Source organism: Rhipicephalus microplus, chromosome 2 (genome assembly GCF_043290135.1).
Source record: "Rhipicephalus microplus isolate Deutch F79 chromosome 2, USDA_Rmic, whole genome shotgun sequence".
In the NCBI taxonomy this organism is placed as follows: Eukaryota; Metazoa; Arthropoda; class Arachnida; order Ixodida; family Ixodidae; genus Rhipicephalus; species Rhipicephalus microplus.
The window spans coordinates 15,431,170-15,449,612 of NC_134701.1; the positions used below are offsets into that span (position 1 = coordinate 15,431,170).

Sequence of the window (18,443 nt, forward strand, 5' to 3'; positions counted from 1 at the left end):
CGATGACTTGACATGGCTGGTGTGTCAAGATAGCAACAACGACGGGACGGGCCATCCGCGACAGAGGCTCATCAACCTTGGGCACAAGTGCACGCAACGAGGTAGAAAGGGAAGCTGTATATAGCCACATTGTCTCATAGTAACAGGTTGTTATTTTTAAAAATAGTTGTAAAGCTCAGAATAAAGGTGGTTAAGCATAGTTACAGGAACTCCTGTGAAAGCACAACAATGACAGCAAGCACAAGTTGCTACAAGAGCTACAGTCATCACTATCAATTTTCAGCATTGCAGGACAAAAAGGTATATCGGTGGTCATAGCCTTTTAAACAGAAAAATACTGCTTATAAAATAGCTACATGCTTTTGGAAGTAACTACTGCAGCTGCAAACACTGCAGAGGGTAAACTTCCGGTCCCACCAGAAAAAACTGGGTAGGAAAAAATCAGTTTTTGGTCCCTTTAATGATATGCTCTAAAGGTTGTGGGGTCTCGAAATGGTGAGCGCGCCACGCTTCTGAAGTGAACGGCCACAGCAGACACTGTCGGGACAAACCAAGCCAAACAACACACATTTATTTAGCTACTTTAAGACCGACAATATCGTCAGCCGAATTATTATAACACTGAATGTGATCCACACACTACATAACCTTACACAATATTACACAACACTCAACAACATGACAAACAAGACGGTGTCGCCAATGCCTGACACCCCAAGGGCCCCCGGCAGACGGCCCGTGGTGCCATGCACTGGGGTCCCACTGTGAGAGACAATCGTTCGCGCCAAACGCCACCAGCCAAAGAGACTCGCTCATCTCTCTTGTGCCGCCACCAACACTTGCCGCCAGGGGTCACCGCCAGTGCTACCAAAGTAACCATGATGATGATGATGATGATAGTGGTGATCAATGCTCGCGAACACAACGCCCCCTACCGCTCAGTAGTTGTGAACGCGAAAGGTGACCTATGCGCGAGACTCTTGCGCCATAAGGCGTGGACAACTTTACAGGGGGTGTTAGCACCCCAACAAAGTTTGGAGCTCGTAGAAAGCAAAGATACTGGCCTATAATTTGGTAATTGCTTGATTCCAAACTTAAATATGGGCACAACATTGGTTAATTTCCCCAGCTGGGAAACTGTTTTAGGGGTTATTAATCTTCTTAAGTATTACAAAAGAGCATTAGCACACCATACTAAATAACACTTTAGAAACATAATTGGCATACCATCTGGGCCAGACTATTCTGTAACTTCAATATTACTATGAGGTTATGTACTCCAGAGGAGCTTAATTCAAGATAAGGAAGAGCAGGCAGTTTCCTGCACGCGGAAAATGAAGGAGTGATGCCGTTATCGGTATAAAAAACAGATTTGAGGTGAATCACAAAGGCATTTCTTATAGCTTAAGGATTTCAGGATCCAGAATAAACAATAAAGGCATAGCTATGCGATTCAGGACTGATCGATCTGTGAAACCTAGATTAATTTGTTTTTCACTAATTTAGCCAAGGCGTTGCTGAAGTCGTAGCTCTCAGCCTTTTTCACTTTAGCTTCTAATTTACTTTTCAATGCATTAAATGAAGAAGCATTATCAGTACACTTAGAATCACGATTCCTACATAAGCGCTTTATGCAACGAGTGATTTGAATTATTTCTTCAATGTACCATAGGTGTGTTGGGTTCCACATACATTTTGAGGCACATACTTTGATCAATTCCTTCACAATGTCACAATACCTAAGAAGCAGCGCATCTACATTGCGAAATTCGCTGCAACATTCCACCCTCCGTATATCGTGGCTCTGCAGGGGACGCACTGCACACCTACCCTCTCAGGCTTCCATACATACACAGATCAACAAACACCATCACTTGTCGCAATATTCGTATCCAAATACTTGACAACTATAGAACACACACTGACGTCATCCATTCCAGATGTGCTTGTTGAAATTATTCCTCAGAAACGCAGTCAGCAGAGCTTGTTTACACTAAACATCTACAGCTCCCCTAAATCTAGGAGGGACGACTTCGGGTACCTTATAGCGGAAACGTGCAAGCTAGGGGAACAAGTTGTAGTGGTTGGTGATTTTAACGCACCACACACGTCATGGGAATACCTATCGGCCATGCGTAAAGGTACCAAGTAAGAACGCCTCATCTGCAATCACAGATTTACACTGCTCACAGATCCGCAATTATTCTGCTCACAGATCCGCAAGAGCCAACCAGAATTGAAACCACCAGCTCAACCAGAGATACGTGCCCTGACCTAACCTTTGTAAGGGGACTAAGCAATTATAACTGTTCAAATCTACATGAAACGTTAGGTAGTGATCATTGCACCATTTCCACTGCAATGCCCACCTCCAACCCCGATGATCCAGAGCGGAAGGTCCGTCTCACCAATTGGGATACATTTAGAAAACAATGCACTCAGACTGACAACAATGGGACACCTTTAAATGAATGGCTACAGTGCCTGCAAGCTGACCTTGGTAAAGCGACCAAGAGGATAAGCACTACAACGGCGATTCCAGATGTCGGCAGGCACTTTCTACACTTGTGGGAAGCACCCAGAAGCCTCATAAAACGCTGGCGTAGACAGGGACACAATCACAAGCCTAAACTTCGAATTGCTCAACTCGCATTGCAAGCCGAACAATACGCCACAGAGCTCACGAGGACAACTTTTGTAAGTCACTTAATCGAACGCTAAGCACTGTGCGCACGAGGGCCATACTAAAAGCCCTTGTTGACCCGAAAAGTACACAGTCCTACACGAGCAGTACGATCCAAACACTTCTTCACAAGCAGAATGGGGATGACAACAGCATCTTACAGACGGTTCAAGAAAAGTACATCGCTGCAGGCCCTCAGCCAAAATATAAAAACTACCCATATACGGAGTCGACACCGCTGGATGCTGATATCACTGTGCACGAAGTTCGAGCTACCCATCTGAATATGAAGCGCAACACAGCACCAGGGACAGACAACATCCAATACTCTCTCGTACGAAACCCTAATGGAGAAGATCTAGAACAGCTCACAGATTTTTACAAAACTCACTGGAAACCCAGAACGTTACCTCAGGAATAAAGACATGCCGAAATAACACTAATTCCCAAGTCCGGCGAACCCCTAGAGCTTGGAAACCAGCGACCAATCTCGTTGACGTCTTGCCTCGGTAAACTAATGGAGCACGTCGTCCTCCAAAGACTGCAACCATATCTTGAGGCCCAGGGATTTTTCCGGACACGCTGTTTGGGTACTGGGCCCATCTTTCCACGCAAGACGTACTTCTCCAACTAAAAGAGGAAGTAAGGGACAGGCTCAGTTCTACGCAAACTAGAGCTTGCCTTAAACATCCACGGTGTGTTTGACAACGTTTCGCATGACCTAATACTAGAGAATCTGGCGTCGACAAGTTGTGGACGACGAGTTCACGACTATGTGAAAGCATTCCTAACAAACAGGACGGCAACCATAGCATTAGGCTCTCTTCGCAGTGACATCATCAAGCTCGCGGTTAAAGGCACGCCACAAGGATCGGTGTTATCCCCGACACTCTTCAACATCGCCTTGGCTAAGTTACCGCCTCTACTCGCCATTTCAAGTCTGCGGCATGCTTTATACGCGGACGACGTCACTATATGAGTGACCAAAGGCTCAGACGAACAAATACAAGATGCCCTCCAAGAAGCAGTAAATACAGTTCAAGCATACACACGAGCAGGTGGTCTAACGTGCTCTGCAAATATGCCGGAACTTCTACTCATTCGTCATCCCCAGTGAAAGCCCGACAACAGCCGTGAATCACAGTCACCTTACAGGACCATGCAAGAATGAGACAGCTGACACTGAATATGGAGCAGTTTCAGGAGCAGTGAAATTTCAATTTCGGAGTAGATTAACCTCACTTTGTAGCAGTCAGCTGCATTTAAAAATGTCCTCGGAGCTTGAAAAAAGCAGTTTTTAGCAATATTTCAATTTCATTTCAATATTTCAAATATTTCAATTTACTTATAGTACACATAACACTGAGACAGACCTTGAAGAAAGTTTTTGAACAGACTATTGCCAGTTATGAACTGCACTACCTTTTTACATATCACGTGACCTATCCAGCCCTTGTACCAAACGTGAAATAATATAAAAAAAAATGTTTTGAAAACTAGGTTCACCAGAAACATTTGAAAAGAGAAACGTATCACACTCCTAAAGAATTTAAAAGATTGCAATTCCACAAAAATCATAGTTATGTAACAGTGGGCCTTTGCTTAAGAAAAGTGACATGCTATCCTTAAGTGTACTGCAAGATTTCAATCGAAAACACAAGCGCAATGCACAGCCATTCGCGGCCACTTCGTGAGGGACCAGTTTCAAGAGTGGGGCGCAGAAGCCGAAAAACCTCGCCGCACTGACTATCTCGTAAAGCATGTGCGTATGGCACTAAGTGACAAGTGGATGGTAGCAGGTGATAATGTTTCTCAACGCGCGCAATCACGCGCTATTGGTGCTGTCCATGTTGGCCTGTTCTATTTTCTTTGATCTCGATGACAATCAACTTGCGATTGACACCAGCACTGCCCCGCGGTCCACGTGAACGAACCGCTGAATGGACAAAGGCCAAATTTGTTGAAAAAAAAAAAGAAACAAGTATGTCAGTCGCACTACGAAATGACCATTGACCGAAACACCATTCGAAAGTAAAGCTAAGCCTAAAGCTCATGTAGCCCAGAGGCGACACGCAGTGATGAGACTTTCGATTACAAAACTGAGCAGTATTGCAAATTAACATTTATGAAAACTGCCACGTGACCGCCAACGCAACATGAGTCACGAACGAAGCACCTAAGTGCCTGTTTAAACTGGTTCGAACACCACAGGTTCTCAGCACCACGGGTCCACAAATAGTGCAAGTTTCATACAGTGCACTATGGATGAGTATTTAGTGCTGCTACCAAGTGGGTTTCTCGCTACCTGTAGACACCAATGTGCTGAACGCGCACGCGCGCAGGTGACCGCATGCAGCGGTGTCATCATGAAAACCACAATGACCCAAGGAACTTGCTACACACCAAAGTCAATCTAAATGAAGAAGAAGGGAAAGAAGAAGAAGAGAGTAATGTACAACAGTCTTCGGCTTATATAGGCAGCCATACATAGGTCGCAAAAGTCTGAATGAAAAGTGGTCCGAAACCTACTGCGACAGACAACCACCGTGTGATGCTTAAAGCGCGACTAGGTGTGGAGGGGGCAAATAATGAAAACAAAAATTATATGTTTATTTTCAATAGTTTGAATTTTATTTGTTACAAAAAAATAGGATTACTTCAATAAAACTTTAGTCTTTGGTATTTAATTGAGCACCCGATTTTGTTCGTTCAGTTTCAGAAACAGCGGGCTCATGTAGGCAGTCTGGTAACATGGGCCAACAGTTTTGGAAGGGAGCGCAAATTCAGTTCGGCATGTTCTTTGGTTCGGCGCATAGCCAGGTCAACGAGGCATCACTCACTTTTCCGTGGTGGTTTTGTGCATACCTTAGGTAGTTTACTTAATTTTTATGTGCTGCTTACTGGTGTGAGATTTCAAAGCTTAACAGGCTCACGGAATGTGTCAAGCCGCTCCTGTGACTGCAGACTGCTTTCACTGGTGCGCGGCCGGCGTGCCATCGCCTCTAGCGACAGTGAACACAACACGCAAAGCAACGAGATGCTGTACTCTACGGCTTCCAAAGCTATATTTTCCAAGCTGCTGTCTTGATGCAGTGGTTTTCGACCATTGGGCAATGCGAGTTTTCAAACTTTTATGCTGTTGTGCTCGTGAACAGTTGTTTTTTCAACTTTCCCATTGATGGCAATGGGGAATTTCAAGGCCGCAGGTGTCGTATGATTAAATGGGAAGTATAGCCGCCAATGTGAAAATTCAAAAATTATTTCCTTCCTTAAAACAAAAAATGTAATGATATGGTTTGCCATATGAAAAGAGCTGTTTATTTGGTTTGAATATAAGTATAAAGCTGATTTTTAATTGGACCACCACATGGTGCAAATTGCACCTCAATATGGACAAAAACGATTATTTTATGAAATTTGTGAATTTTTATCGTAAATTTTAGCAGCTTAAGAGGTCTAAAAATATTTTTACTCCTAATATACCTTTTGTGAAGTAAGTGTTCGCTACCCAGGTATTCATACAAAGCGCAGTATGGCAATAGAAAAAATGCAAACATAACACACATAGGTTAATTCTTGGAGGTGTATGTACCAGTAAAATTGCACTAATATTACTGAGCCTCAAACAACTTACACAAGGCTCTTTATTTAACATGTAGACCAAATTTGGTATAGAAAGAAGGAGCAGTACATTTAAAATAAATTTTTCACAAACAATGCCCAAGCGACATTCCAGGAAGTCCAGAAGACAGCTACGTGACGAGAGAGAGAGAGAAAAAAACATTTATTAAGAGTCCGGCGATGATAAATCGTGCAGGGCTTGAACCCCGGCCTAGGCATCGGCCGCGAGCCCTCTGGCTAGGGCGCTTCCTCGGCTCGCTGGACGGCCCATAGATGTTCTAATGCGAAGCTGAGCAGAGCTGCCTCTCAGTGCGCCCTGCGATTCGAGACTGCCTCCTCGTTTGTACTGCTATGTGGTGGTGGGCATTTACGCCTACCGAGCTTGTAGTGCTGCGTAATCTCACTGCAGCTAGTCATACGTTCCTCCCACTCCCACACTTTTCCGTGTGTGGCCTCAGTAGAGGCGGCATCAGCATGCACAGCTGCTCGGTTCGTGAGCTCTCGAGCCGCTACGTCTGCAGCCTAGTTGCCGGCCAGAGGGTAGTGCGTGTGGGCAGGTGTCTATATCACAAATGTATCATTTTTGTTTCGTATTCTTTCCGCATTGATCGTCAATATTTGCAGTGCCTCCCAGGACACACGGCCATTAGCATAGTTTCGTATCGCCACTTGCAAGTCGCTGATCACTGTTTCGGCCTCAGTGATGGCCACCGCAAGGGCGATGGCCACTTCCTCGGTCGTCTCTGCGTACTGGGTTTTAACCGTAACGCTCGTCTTGCATTTGCCTTCGTGGTTGACCACCGCAGCCATGAAGTCGCGCGCAAGCGCGTAACAAGCCGCGTCAACGAAGACTTCTTTACACTTGCAGAATTCCTTCTGCAAATCCTGTGCCCGTCTGTTTCTCCTACCAGCGTGATACTCGGGGTGCATATTTCTCGGTAACGGAGGGACCACTATTGTGTCCCTCACCCTTGCAGGCATGTCTGCCTTTTGTCCGTGTTGCATATGATAACCTATGCCTAGTTGTTCGAGGATGATTTCGTTTTTGAAAGTCGTTCGAATCCGGCTATGCTGTTTACTTTTTCATCAATTCGTCCAGCGTATTATGCAATCCTAGATTCAACAATTTCGCTGCGCTCGTGTTTTTTTGGTAATCCTAAGGCTTGCTCAAAAACTTTCCTGATTAAGCGTTCAAATTTTTCTTTCTCGCCAACCTGCCACTTCAAGTAAGAAGCAACGTACGTAAATTACTAAGCATGAAGGCGTGCGCGAGACGAATCGTATTGACTTCTTTCATGCCACTGTGCCTGTTCGTAATGCGTTTTAGCAGTCAAATGGTCTGGTCTACCCCGTTTTCTAACTTACGAATGGTTTCGCCATTGTGCCCGTTAGCAGAGAAGTGCAAGCCTAATACTCATATGCTCTCTACGGTGGCAATGACATGGCCCTCCGCGGTCGTCAGCCGTATCTCTCCTTACACCTTCTCTCCACTCTGCTCATCTCTCGGTTTGCGACCCCCGTGCGTAGGTTTGTAGACCAGTAGCTTTCTCAGCAGAGCAGGTAAGGTCTGTGCCTTCTAAGTAGCCTTGAACGGCGTCGATGGCTCTCTGCAGTGTCTGTTCTATTTGGCCGACGCATCCCTGCATTACCCACATGGTGATGTCGGCGTACAGGCTGTGGCAGAGTCCGGCAATCTCCTCCAATTTAGCCGGCAACCCTATGAGTGGCAGGTTAAAGAGCATAGGCGAAATCACCGAGCCCTGAGGGGCACCGGCGCTGCCCATCTCAATCTCCCCAGACTCGAGGTCTCCCAGCGTGATCCTTGCTATCCTGCCCATGAGAAAATCACGCACGTAGTCGTACGTCCACTTACAGAGTCCCGATTTCTTTTTTTGTGTCAGTATTGCAGGGTTTGGCATTGTAAAACGCCTTCTTGAGGTCCAGGCCTAAGACCGCTTTGGCGAATCTGGTCGTGCTATCTATTATTTGGTACTTAAGTTGTAACATGGCATCCTGCGTGGAAAAGTTTTTTCTGAAGCCTAGCACGGTGTGAGGGATCAGGTCGCATTCCTCGAGATATTGGTAAGCCTCGCGAGGACCGCGTGCTCCATGACCTTGCCCACGCAGGACGTCAGCGAGATCGGTCTTAAATTTTCCAGCTCTAGGCGCTTTTCGGGTTTGGGTGTCATTGCTATGCGGGCAGTTTTCCACTGCTGAGGAATCCATCCCTTTTCCCAGCATTCATTACTGAAATTAGTGAGTTGCCCTATGGCTGCATCATCTAGATTTCTAAGCGTTTTGTTAGTAACCCCGTCCGGTCCGTATGCAGACTTAGACGAAAAAAATTTTTTTTCTCCGAAAAGGTGGAAGAAGCTGAAGTAGGAAGGTTGTGAAAACTGCAGCTCTTGATTTTCGGAATGGTTTCGTCTCATTAACTTCCTTGTTTCGATTGTGGTTTGTTCATAACGAGCGCATAAGACGAGGACTATGACGGCACCAGCTTTTGTAGCCCGTGGGTAGACTTTTTGACTTTTGCGTTCGCCTGACCCCGCTGACGAGAAGCTAGGCCTAATTAAACCAGAGCGAACCCTGAGATGATGCCGTTCTTTGAGGCTATTTGTTGCCAGAATATTTTGGAATTATTTTCTCATCATGAAAGTGACCGTAGAAGGAAAAGATTTACTCCCAGAGGTGTTTTCGAAAGATTTTGGCTGACAGGCTGCCGTGGCAAGACGCTCATCTAACAAGGCTACAATCACCAGAGGAGTCGTGAGACCAATACAGAAGTATCTACGCCTATTGTCGAAGGGTCTGCTGGAAAGTGGCAGAATGAAGAGAGGGTTGACAGCAAGGTGATCAAGGCAGCATGGATGCCCCCGCTCCCTAAGGAAGATGCAAAAATCGTACTTCAACCCAGGGGTGGGCTTGATGTTTCCAAGGTTGGAGTGATGACCGTGGGTAGACCAATAATGAAGGCGTCGGGGATTGACGAAGCCAAGGCTACCAGTGACGTCACCTTCCCAAACTTGCAGCAGAATATCGTGGTGGTCAGCACACCAGACAGGGAGAACGTGTTAAGGTATACCAGGACTAAGACGATCACGGTGGCGAGCAAAATCCATGAAGTTGACTCTAAGGAGGTTGCCCCGTATTCGATGTGCAAAGGGGTAATCAGAGGCATTTCGCTGAGCAACGGCTCAATGGACCTGGAAAAAAACATGGTGAATTCAAGGAAACCCTTGACGATAGGGGCGAAAAGAATAAAAAATACTGCCATCCTTATTGTGGTTTTCGATGGTTTGAAAGTGTCGAACTTCGTGCATTATGACCCAGTGTTAGTGCGGTGCTTTCAATATTACAAACAGGTGAACAACTGCTACACGGGTAGAAGGCTTGGTCATTGAGCCGACATTTGCCCGAGTCCCAACAAAATGGTGTGGAGAGATTCTGGGACTTCGAACCCGCGCGATCACCATGACTTCCAACCCAAAATGCAAGTTGTGTGGAGGTCCGCACATAACGACAGACAAGATCTGCAGGCAACCATACTAGATTCCTTATGTCATGAGGAGACTAAGATGAGAGAAGGCGGCAGAAGCTTCTGGAAGCAAGAACGATGGCGACATGGCCTGGCGCCTATCTTCACAAGAATTCAGGGGGCGCTGCCAATGCAGGCGCTCCTGTTCTAAGAGACGCCCCTCCTCCAAAAGGCACTCTCGCACCAGACATGAATCCAAATCCTCATCTAATGGGCAGTCCCATTCCAGAGGGAGCTCCTGCAGCACAACTGCATCCAGGTCCCGATCCAAGGAAGGCTCCAGCTCTCGTTATTGAGAAGGACAGGTGTCGTTGCAGACGAGGAGGTCTCGGTCCCGGGATCAGCAAAACTGGGGCCAGCCATCATGGGCTGACCATGTCCGTCAAGGTGCACCGGAAAAGGTAACGCGAGGCTAGCACAACTCTAATGCGAAAACAAGGAAATGAGGGACATGATAGCTAGACTTATGGCAGAGCTAACTGAGATTAGGAGTGGAGGAGACCGACAGCCCTCGGAGGCCATCACGCCGTCAACTCACTCAACGAAAATGACCGTAGTTGAGGCATGCGAAACAGAAAGGTTTGCCAAAAAGAGGGCCATAGTTAGTGAATAGGACATGGCCTGTGTAGAGCTAGATTGAAGATTCGCAAAATGCTGTCTTCACTCACCGGGAGCATAAAACAGCTAGGCGAGACTGTTTAGCACATGCAGGACAACGTGGTAGGCACCGAGGGAAGGCCCAATCAGCGGTTTTCCAGGATGGAGTCTATTCTGGACAACCTCGTTGCATATGTCATAGATCCCAGAGCAATGCCACTTCCCGCAATGGCTAATCCAATGGCCCAGTCACCACAGCCACACGATGGTCGCACAAACGTAGTGTATTCATAATGTGGCAGTGGAACTGCAGGAGGTTTCTTCAAAAAAGAAGCCCTCTGTAGCAATTTATTCGCTTACATTTGGAGAAACCACATGACATTTTTTTACAAGAAACACGATCTACTAACGTCACGCTACCCTGTTATCGCTCTGTCCCAAAGAAAGAAGAAGTGTTGGCACTCTGACGAGCAACAAGCTGACCCACGTCATCCACGCTCTTGATATGGGTCCGTGCAAAATCGAGCACATCATGATAAAAATCATCCCTGGATCCACTTATAGAGTATTTTCATTCTCAATGGAGCCCTAAGGACTTCAGACAGTGCTTCAAGGCTCTTCTATCCAAGGCCATGCAGTTGCCCAGAGGGTCCCCCCTGGTAATAGCGGGCGACTTTAATGCACACTATCATACTTGCCGCTATCCATACGACACTCGTAAAGGGGACCTGTGGATGGAAGCGTACTAGTAACAAGACCTAGTACTAGTAACAGACCCTGCGTTCCCTACAAGATGTGGCACTTTGTCAACAAGGGACACGACACTGAACCTCACCTTTGTACGGAACGTGGTGGAGGTCAAGTGGTCTAAACTCAACGTGGACTTTGGCAGTGACCACTACCTTCTCACCACTGTCCTGCAAGTTGGACAGACAAGACCACGTAAGTTCAGAGTGATCAACTGAGACTTGTACCGCAAACTAAGAGAGGAGAAGTATGAGAATGAGGAGAATCTTGACCTGGAACACTGAACGGCGCAGATAAGAGATGACATCTAGGCTACCACTAAAGTCACCACGTACCTGCCTGTAGAAAAGATGGACAGCAGACTGGCTCATTTTCTCGAAACCAAATAGTCCCTCCTGGCCAGGTAGAAAGGGCAGTGCCTCAATTCCAGGCTTCACAAAGATTGCCGAAATCAACAGAGGCATTGAGGAACGCTGTAAAATCCTCTCTAAACAACAACAGGACAATATTTGCAATCGGGTAGATGGAAAGATGCTCAGGGCAGGCCCTTTAGAACCTCCTAAAGCATTTGTTGGATGACACCAACACCAAATCGAACCAGAGGTGCATGCTGACTCGCACACTTCATGCAGCTTTGAGAAACCTAGATGACAGGTCGGTAGAGCATTCGACAGATATCGTCAACCAGGTGTGGAAGAGTGGTAGTGTCCCGGAGATGTGGAAGACGGCCACCACTATCCTCATCACCAAACCAAGCAAACGTCCCAGCCTTGACAACCTCTGGCCCCTTTCCCTGACATCATGGGTAGATAAGGTGGCCAAACACGCTATTTTAAACAGGGTTACCTGATATCTGGAGGAACGCGACATTTATCCCCACAACATGACAGGCTTAAGGGCAAGTCTTTCAACACAAGACGCCATGAAGCTAATCAAATATCAAGTTATTGACACGAACACAAGGGACATAAGAGCCATATTGGGACTGGACTTGGAGAAGGCATCTGACGACGTTCTCCACCACTTCGTGCTGAGTCAGACCTTGAGCTTTGGGGTTGGCAAGCGCTTCCACGACTACACAAATTTATTTTTGACTGACAGAGAAGCTATACTGACGATGGGCGATCTTGTTTCAAATCTGGTAAAGCTTGGCTTCAGAGGGACGCCACAAGGCTCAGTACTCCCCCCAACCCTTTTTAACCTCACCATGATCGGTCTGTCTCAAAGACTCTCCGAAGTCAATGGCATCTATGCTGATGACATCACCATATGGTATAACGGTGCCAGCAATAGACGAGTAGATGCTGTGCTACAGGAAGCTGTTGAGGTCACGGAATACTACCTAAAACAGACTAGTCTTCGATGCTCGCTGCAGAAAACAGACTTGCTCTTGTACAGGTCCAAGTGCAGGGGTTCCGAATTGAGAGGGCGGAAGCCATTAAAGGATATCGACACTACTCTTAGGACAGGTGAAGGCAGCTTGATCGCCAGGGTGGACTCCCTTCGGGTTCTAGGTATGACCATCCAGCCGAATGGCTCCAATAACTTGATGATTACGAGTCTCGCCAGAAAAACTGACAGTGCCATCAGACTCATAAGAATGGTTGCCAACAGGCAACAGGGACTTAGAGAAGATGATCTCATAAGGTTGGTGCACGCCTTTGTGATGTGGCATTTCACTAATGCTGCAGCCATGCAGAACTGGCTGAAGTCAAAGCGTGATAAGCTCAACACGTTTGTCAGAAAGACCATCAAGAGAGCTCTCGAGCTTCCCATGTACACAAGCTCGGACAGACTGTTCCGGCTCGGCATGCACAACATGCTGGAAGAAATTGCAGAGGCACAGAAGAGGGCACAATTCGCCAGGCTCTCCACCACGCGTTCTGGTAGAAACATCCAGCGGGAGCTGGGGATTCCACCGATGAAAATCAAGTCTTGTTTCTGCAGCATTCCTCAGCAACACCAAGAACAAATCGCCATTGTCCCCATCCTGCGAAATGTACACCCGGAGCATAACCACGGTAGAAGACGGGCCCGGGCAAAGGCTCTACTACAAACGGCTCAGGAACATGCTGGGGGCTGCTACTTCATTGATGCGGCCCGATATCTCGAGGGGAAGGTGTATGCGGCAGTGAGCATCAACCACGAGGACAGTATCAGCAACTCGACAACGGTCCGGATGACCGTGGCTGAAATACCAGAGCAAATGATGATTGCGTTGGCCTTGCTGGATAACAGGAGGTCCACAATTTAAAGCAACTCGAGATCGGCATTTCGAGCTTTTGCCAAGGCAACAATATCGGAAGCAGCTTTGCAAATTCTTCGGGACAAAAACAGAGCCACACACACTCGTTTTTGTTCCCAGCTCATAAAGAACGCATTGAAGATGCCCCGTGCAATCTCAACGAGTCTGCTCACATAACTGCAAATGAACTAGTAAACCCAGTAGCTACTGGGGGCGTAGCGTTGATGTTTTGGAGAACCGTGACCCTCCCATCTCGTATAACAAACTGGCAAAATATTTTTACATGGCACAAAGACAATAACCTCCATCACACAGAAAACTAAGCAGACCTCGGGCTTCTTCAGGTTGGGGCATACCCTAACCTCGCGCTATTGAACAAAATTTATCTTTAAATACAGTCATGTAATACATGTTCCTTTTGCGACGATATAGCTAATTTGAAACATATGCTCTGGCGGTGCCCTGCATAACACTGTGGGGAAGTCATCACGCCGTCCAAATGAGAGGGTGCTATTATGAGCGCCAGACTCGAAGACAGTCCACTGGGCCAGCGTCGCAGCAGAAAGACTTGGTCTTTTTGTCCTGACGTGGGGCCGGCCTGCAATGTGCTAAAGCACGTTCCAAACGAACAAATAAAGCTCATCCATCCGATATAATCTAGCAGTATACTGTTTTCAATACAGTAAATCAACAGGATTTTTTTTTAATATATCTGAGATAGTCGCCAAAATGGCTGGGACGTTTGTTGCAAAATGAGCCTGTTTGACCATCATTTCACGGCGTGTGCCCCAACATGGCGGAGGTGATGGAATGGTCCTGCGTACGTCGAAGTAGTACATGACACTGCGAGAACTATTCGAGACCATGTGTGTAATTTGTGCAACCTGTTGTCTCAAGAGAAGTATGAAGGTTAACAGAAATATTAAAACACAAACGGAATCTATGAGCTTTATATTTTTTAACTTCGTAGCAAGCGCGATGTGACACTAAGCTGCCTCCATTTATTTGCGTTGGTGTTCTCGCCGTTCTCGCAACGTGCCTGTGCCAGCATTCACAACGCTTGTCATATTTTTTGTACACCGTCCCTTAGAGGAGTTGCAGTGCTGCGATGCTGTGTATTGTGGTAAGCATACATTATCCATGCCAGCCTCGATTGATGATTGATATGTGGGGTTTAACGTCCCAAAACCACCATATGATTATGGGACGCCGTAGTGAAGGGATCCAGAAATTTTGACCCCTTGGGGTTCTTTAACGTGCGCCCAAATCCGAGCACACAGGCCTACAGCATTTCCGCCTCTATAGGAAATGCAGCCGCCGCAGCCGGGATTCGAACTCGCGACATGCGGGTCAGCAGCCAAGTGCCTTAGCCACTAGACCACCGTAGCGGGGCGTCCATGCCAGCCTCTCTAAACCTGTGTGCATAGAGGAATCCATCTCGCAGGAACAGGCAGTGCAATACAGGGAACGTTGAAACGACAGAACATCGCTTGCGTGCACGGCCTAGCATGGGCATGTCATGCGAATGTACCTTACGCGCGCATAATGTGCCAATGCATTTGCGTCATGTGACCCTCCAGCTCAGAGTCACTCCGGTACCAAATAGGGCAGGACTAAGTCTACATCCAGTGCGTGGCAAAGGTTTCAAGCTAACATGCTCACATCATGCTTTCGTAGCTTGTAATGAACAAATAAAAAATTCTGGTGATATAAAGCTTCTCATTAGAGCACAAAACAACTTCCACTGTCTAAGTAAAATTTTTCATGTGGCCTAGTGAAGCGCCATTTAAGAAGTAAAAGACAAATCAAGCAAAAACCACAAAAATATCGTTTTTTCATCTACACTTTACTTTCTACTGATGACACTTCATAATTTCGCATTTGTTCTTTATCGTCTTGCTGCTTCACAGAAGCCCCTCCTGCTTCTTACGCAAGTGAGCAGATGCAAGAGAGATCCCGAGCAGATCACGCGACCAGGACGAATACATGTGTAGAGGCTAATCGACCTTCCTATTGGCTAAAAGACCTTGCAGGTGCCACAGTGCTGAAAGTAACTAATGAGATAGAGTACAGGTTAAATACCAGTAAATACCAGTGTTCCAAAAGCTCAATTTTGTTGGGTAACATGAATACCGGACTTCCAGCGGTACTTGAAAGCAAATTTTGAGTTTAAGGGGGGACGCAGCTTTGGGATCACGAAAAATGGCAAAAAAATCGATTTTTTGAAACTCAAGTTTTCAGTTTCTGGAGCCCTTTTTCTATCTGGCCCCAAAATATCTACACTGAAAACCGCGCAAAAGTGCTTCGGAAAATTCGTTTCGCCCACCTAGGTAGCAAAACTTTTTCTGGAAATGGCGAGAAAACAGCGATTTTTAAAAAATTATAGCTTTGCGATGCTTGGGTCAGGAGCCGGCTTCTTGGGCTCATCGGAAAGAGCATTTCTCAGTGTTTAACTTTCCCGCCTCAGCTGGCTCCTCCCTTTAACAACAAGCGCACAAAAAGCAAATGTTTGAAAGTCATTTTGAGGCCCTTGATTGGCTGTGGCCTCCATGTTGCCTCAGCTCGCCTCGCCATTGGCCCGATGCTTGCTCCGGGAGATCGTCGTCTGCTGCTTGTGCGTCGCGAGGACATGGCTCTCAAAAATCGCTACTTCGTGACGTGTTCACGGCTTGATGATAACTTAAGATATAATTACACTTTAGTTACGAGCAGTAAGCGGATGCGCGATCAGGTTACTACGAGTGGGCACGCAGTCTACGAGCACCACGCATCATCGGAGTCATCTTTAGCCCTAACTCCGCCGACAGCGAAACTGCGGGCAGGAACGACGCGCTAGCGCATTCGTGGCGACGTGCTTCTTCGCAAGCAACGAAGCTGTAAGCGGCGGCACGATCTGATTACTACGAGTGGCCGCACCAGATGCACGATCAGATTACTATGAGCGGGCGCGTCATCGGAGTCGGCTTTAGCCATAACTCCGCTGACGGTGAGACTGCAGGCAGGAGCGACGCGCAAGCGCAATCTTGGCAACGTGCTTTTTCGCAAGAAATGTAGCACATCACTCGATAGCTCCTCTGAATCACGTACGGGCATTTTACGCATTGGCAGCGGACAACACAGTCAAGCTCGTCATCTCCCCCACCCCCCTTTCACTGCCAAGGGTTGCTCGGAACAGCGGCTAGCAGTTTCGCATGTCGTCATTCGAAAATGCGATGCCACGTGCAGTGCGCGCCGATTTTTTGTTATCGTAGTTACACATTTCGCGCATCGTTAACAAACGCCGCCGGCAAGTGCATTATGCACTGGCTGCACTGTCCACGCGGCCGCGCACCCCACGGTCATATGGACTGCTGTCAATAAGCTTTTGTGATGCGATTCAGACGTGCTTGGAGCCATGCTTGATATCGCCCCGAACGTCTATGAATGTTCCAAGGTTAATGAATTGCTGTAGATTAGAGTTTCCCCGACCGGCTGTATGATGATGCGTTTCACGGCTAGAGTGGCAAAAGATCATGTATGAATCAGGGGCACGAATTTATATACGCCCGTTTCGTGTCATTAGTTATACTGCTAAAAATTCCTGTGCCACCAGTCTTCTGCCCATAACTTTGTTATTTGGAAAGAAGGCATAGGCCATCATAGTGTGATCCACTTTTTGATGCAATAAACCTCTCTCCAAATAAAGAAAAGTTCAGTGAATATCTGTAATCAAGTACTTAATTATGCTAATTGCAACTTCAGCACAAAAAATATGTGTAATAATTTCACTATATGGTCTTATTTATTTACAATCTTTTCAGTCGTACCTATCACACCACTCCTTCATACAAAGAATTCGGTTTGAAATCCATACTAGTTCTTTGTAAATCATGAAAAGGAGGGAATCATGAAAAGAAGTCGAATATCACGACAAACCTGAGATCACAATTTCTAGGTGTCTTAGAGACGTAAGGAAAAGTTCAAACTTTAAACGCAGCTTTCTCAATACTGTTTTTTTTTTTTTTACATTATGCTCAGCCCCTCCACATGGTTCAATGAAGAAATAATTTGTCTTTTGTAAGGTATTTGTGGTATCCCTTCAAAATTTTTATGGAAGCACTGTGAGGTCATTCTTAGTGTCTGTGCCAATTTTCATCAATATCCAACGAGAAACAAAAAAGTTCATCGACAAAAGCCTGTCGAAAACTTCGACAGGCTTTTTCTGACAAATGTGTTTTGGACATTGTGCATTGCTCGTGGAAAGAGTAGCACGAAAATGACTGGACCAATTTTGGTTGTTTTTTTTTCCTGAATCCCTGAACACTGCTTCTGGGTACAGCAATCTTCGATTTCTGTTTTATGGCCCTGTTTATATTCTAGACGATTTGTCCATGCCACTGTTTCTGACAATGTGTGTCAGCAGCCATGATGATCTCTAAAAAAAAAAAAAAGAGAGAACTTATTAAAAAATTCTGAGAGTGCTATACCCTGTAGCTTTCTTTTGAGTAAAGATCAACACCAATCCCAGCTTTCTGACATGTTTTGTTACAGCGCTAGGCTTTCCACAAGCAGACCATATAATTGGACCATGTAGCATTATGTAACTTGAGAACTACTGAAGGTATCACGATGAAACTGCATATTTTCCTATTCGAGACACTTATGAGTATGCATGCTAAATTTCATTGCTGTAGGTCAACATATAAAAAAGTTTTTTTTCAATGCCACCTCTCCCCTAAATAGCGTTTCTATAGGCACCGATTTTGAAAACAGGCATTTGTAAGCACTTAGAAAAATTTAGGCACTAACGTTCAAAATAAGCATTTATAGGCACTGTAAAAACACTATAAAAGCTCTTCTTACCCTCTAATTTAAGCTCATCTCTCAGTAGCACAATAGGAACGCAACAAACAAAATAGCATTTGCCTATAATTCAATCTCTACTAATAATGTTACGTGAAACACCATTCTAGCATCACAAAGAGTGCAAAAAAAAATTTGAGAGAGAAACGCCAAGAGAGAGTAAGCGCTCG

At 46.1% G+C, this 18,443-nt stretch overlaps 1 protein-coding gene across 5 annotated transcripts in view; it reads right to left on the minus strand.

The window, feature by feature from the left end:
- LOC119169206 (vesicle transport protein GOT1B) overlaps positions 1-18,443 on the minus strand; it is a 176,301-nt gene that overhangs the window by 109,604 nt on the left and 48,254 nt on the right. The gene's annotated exons all lie outside the window — the stretch shown is intronic.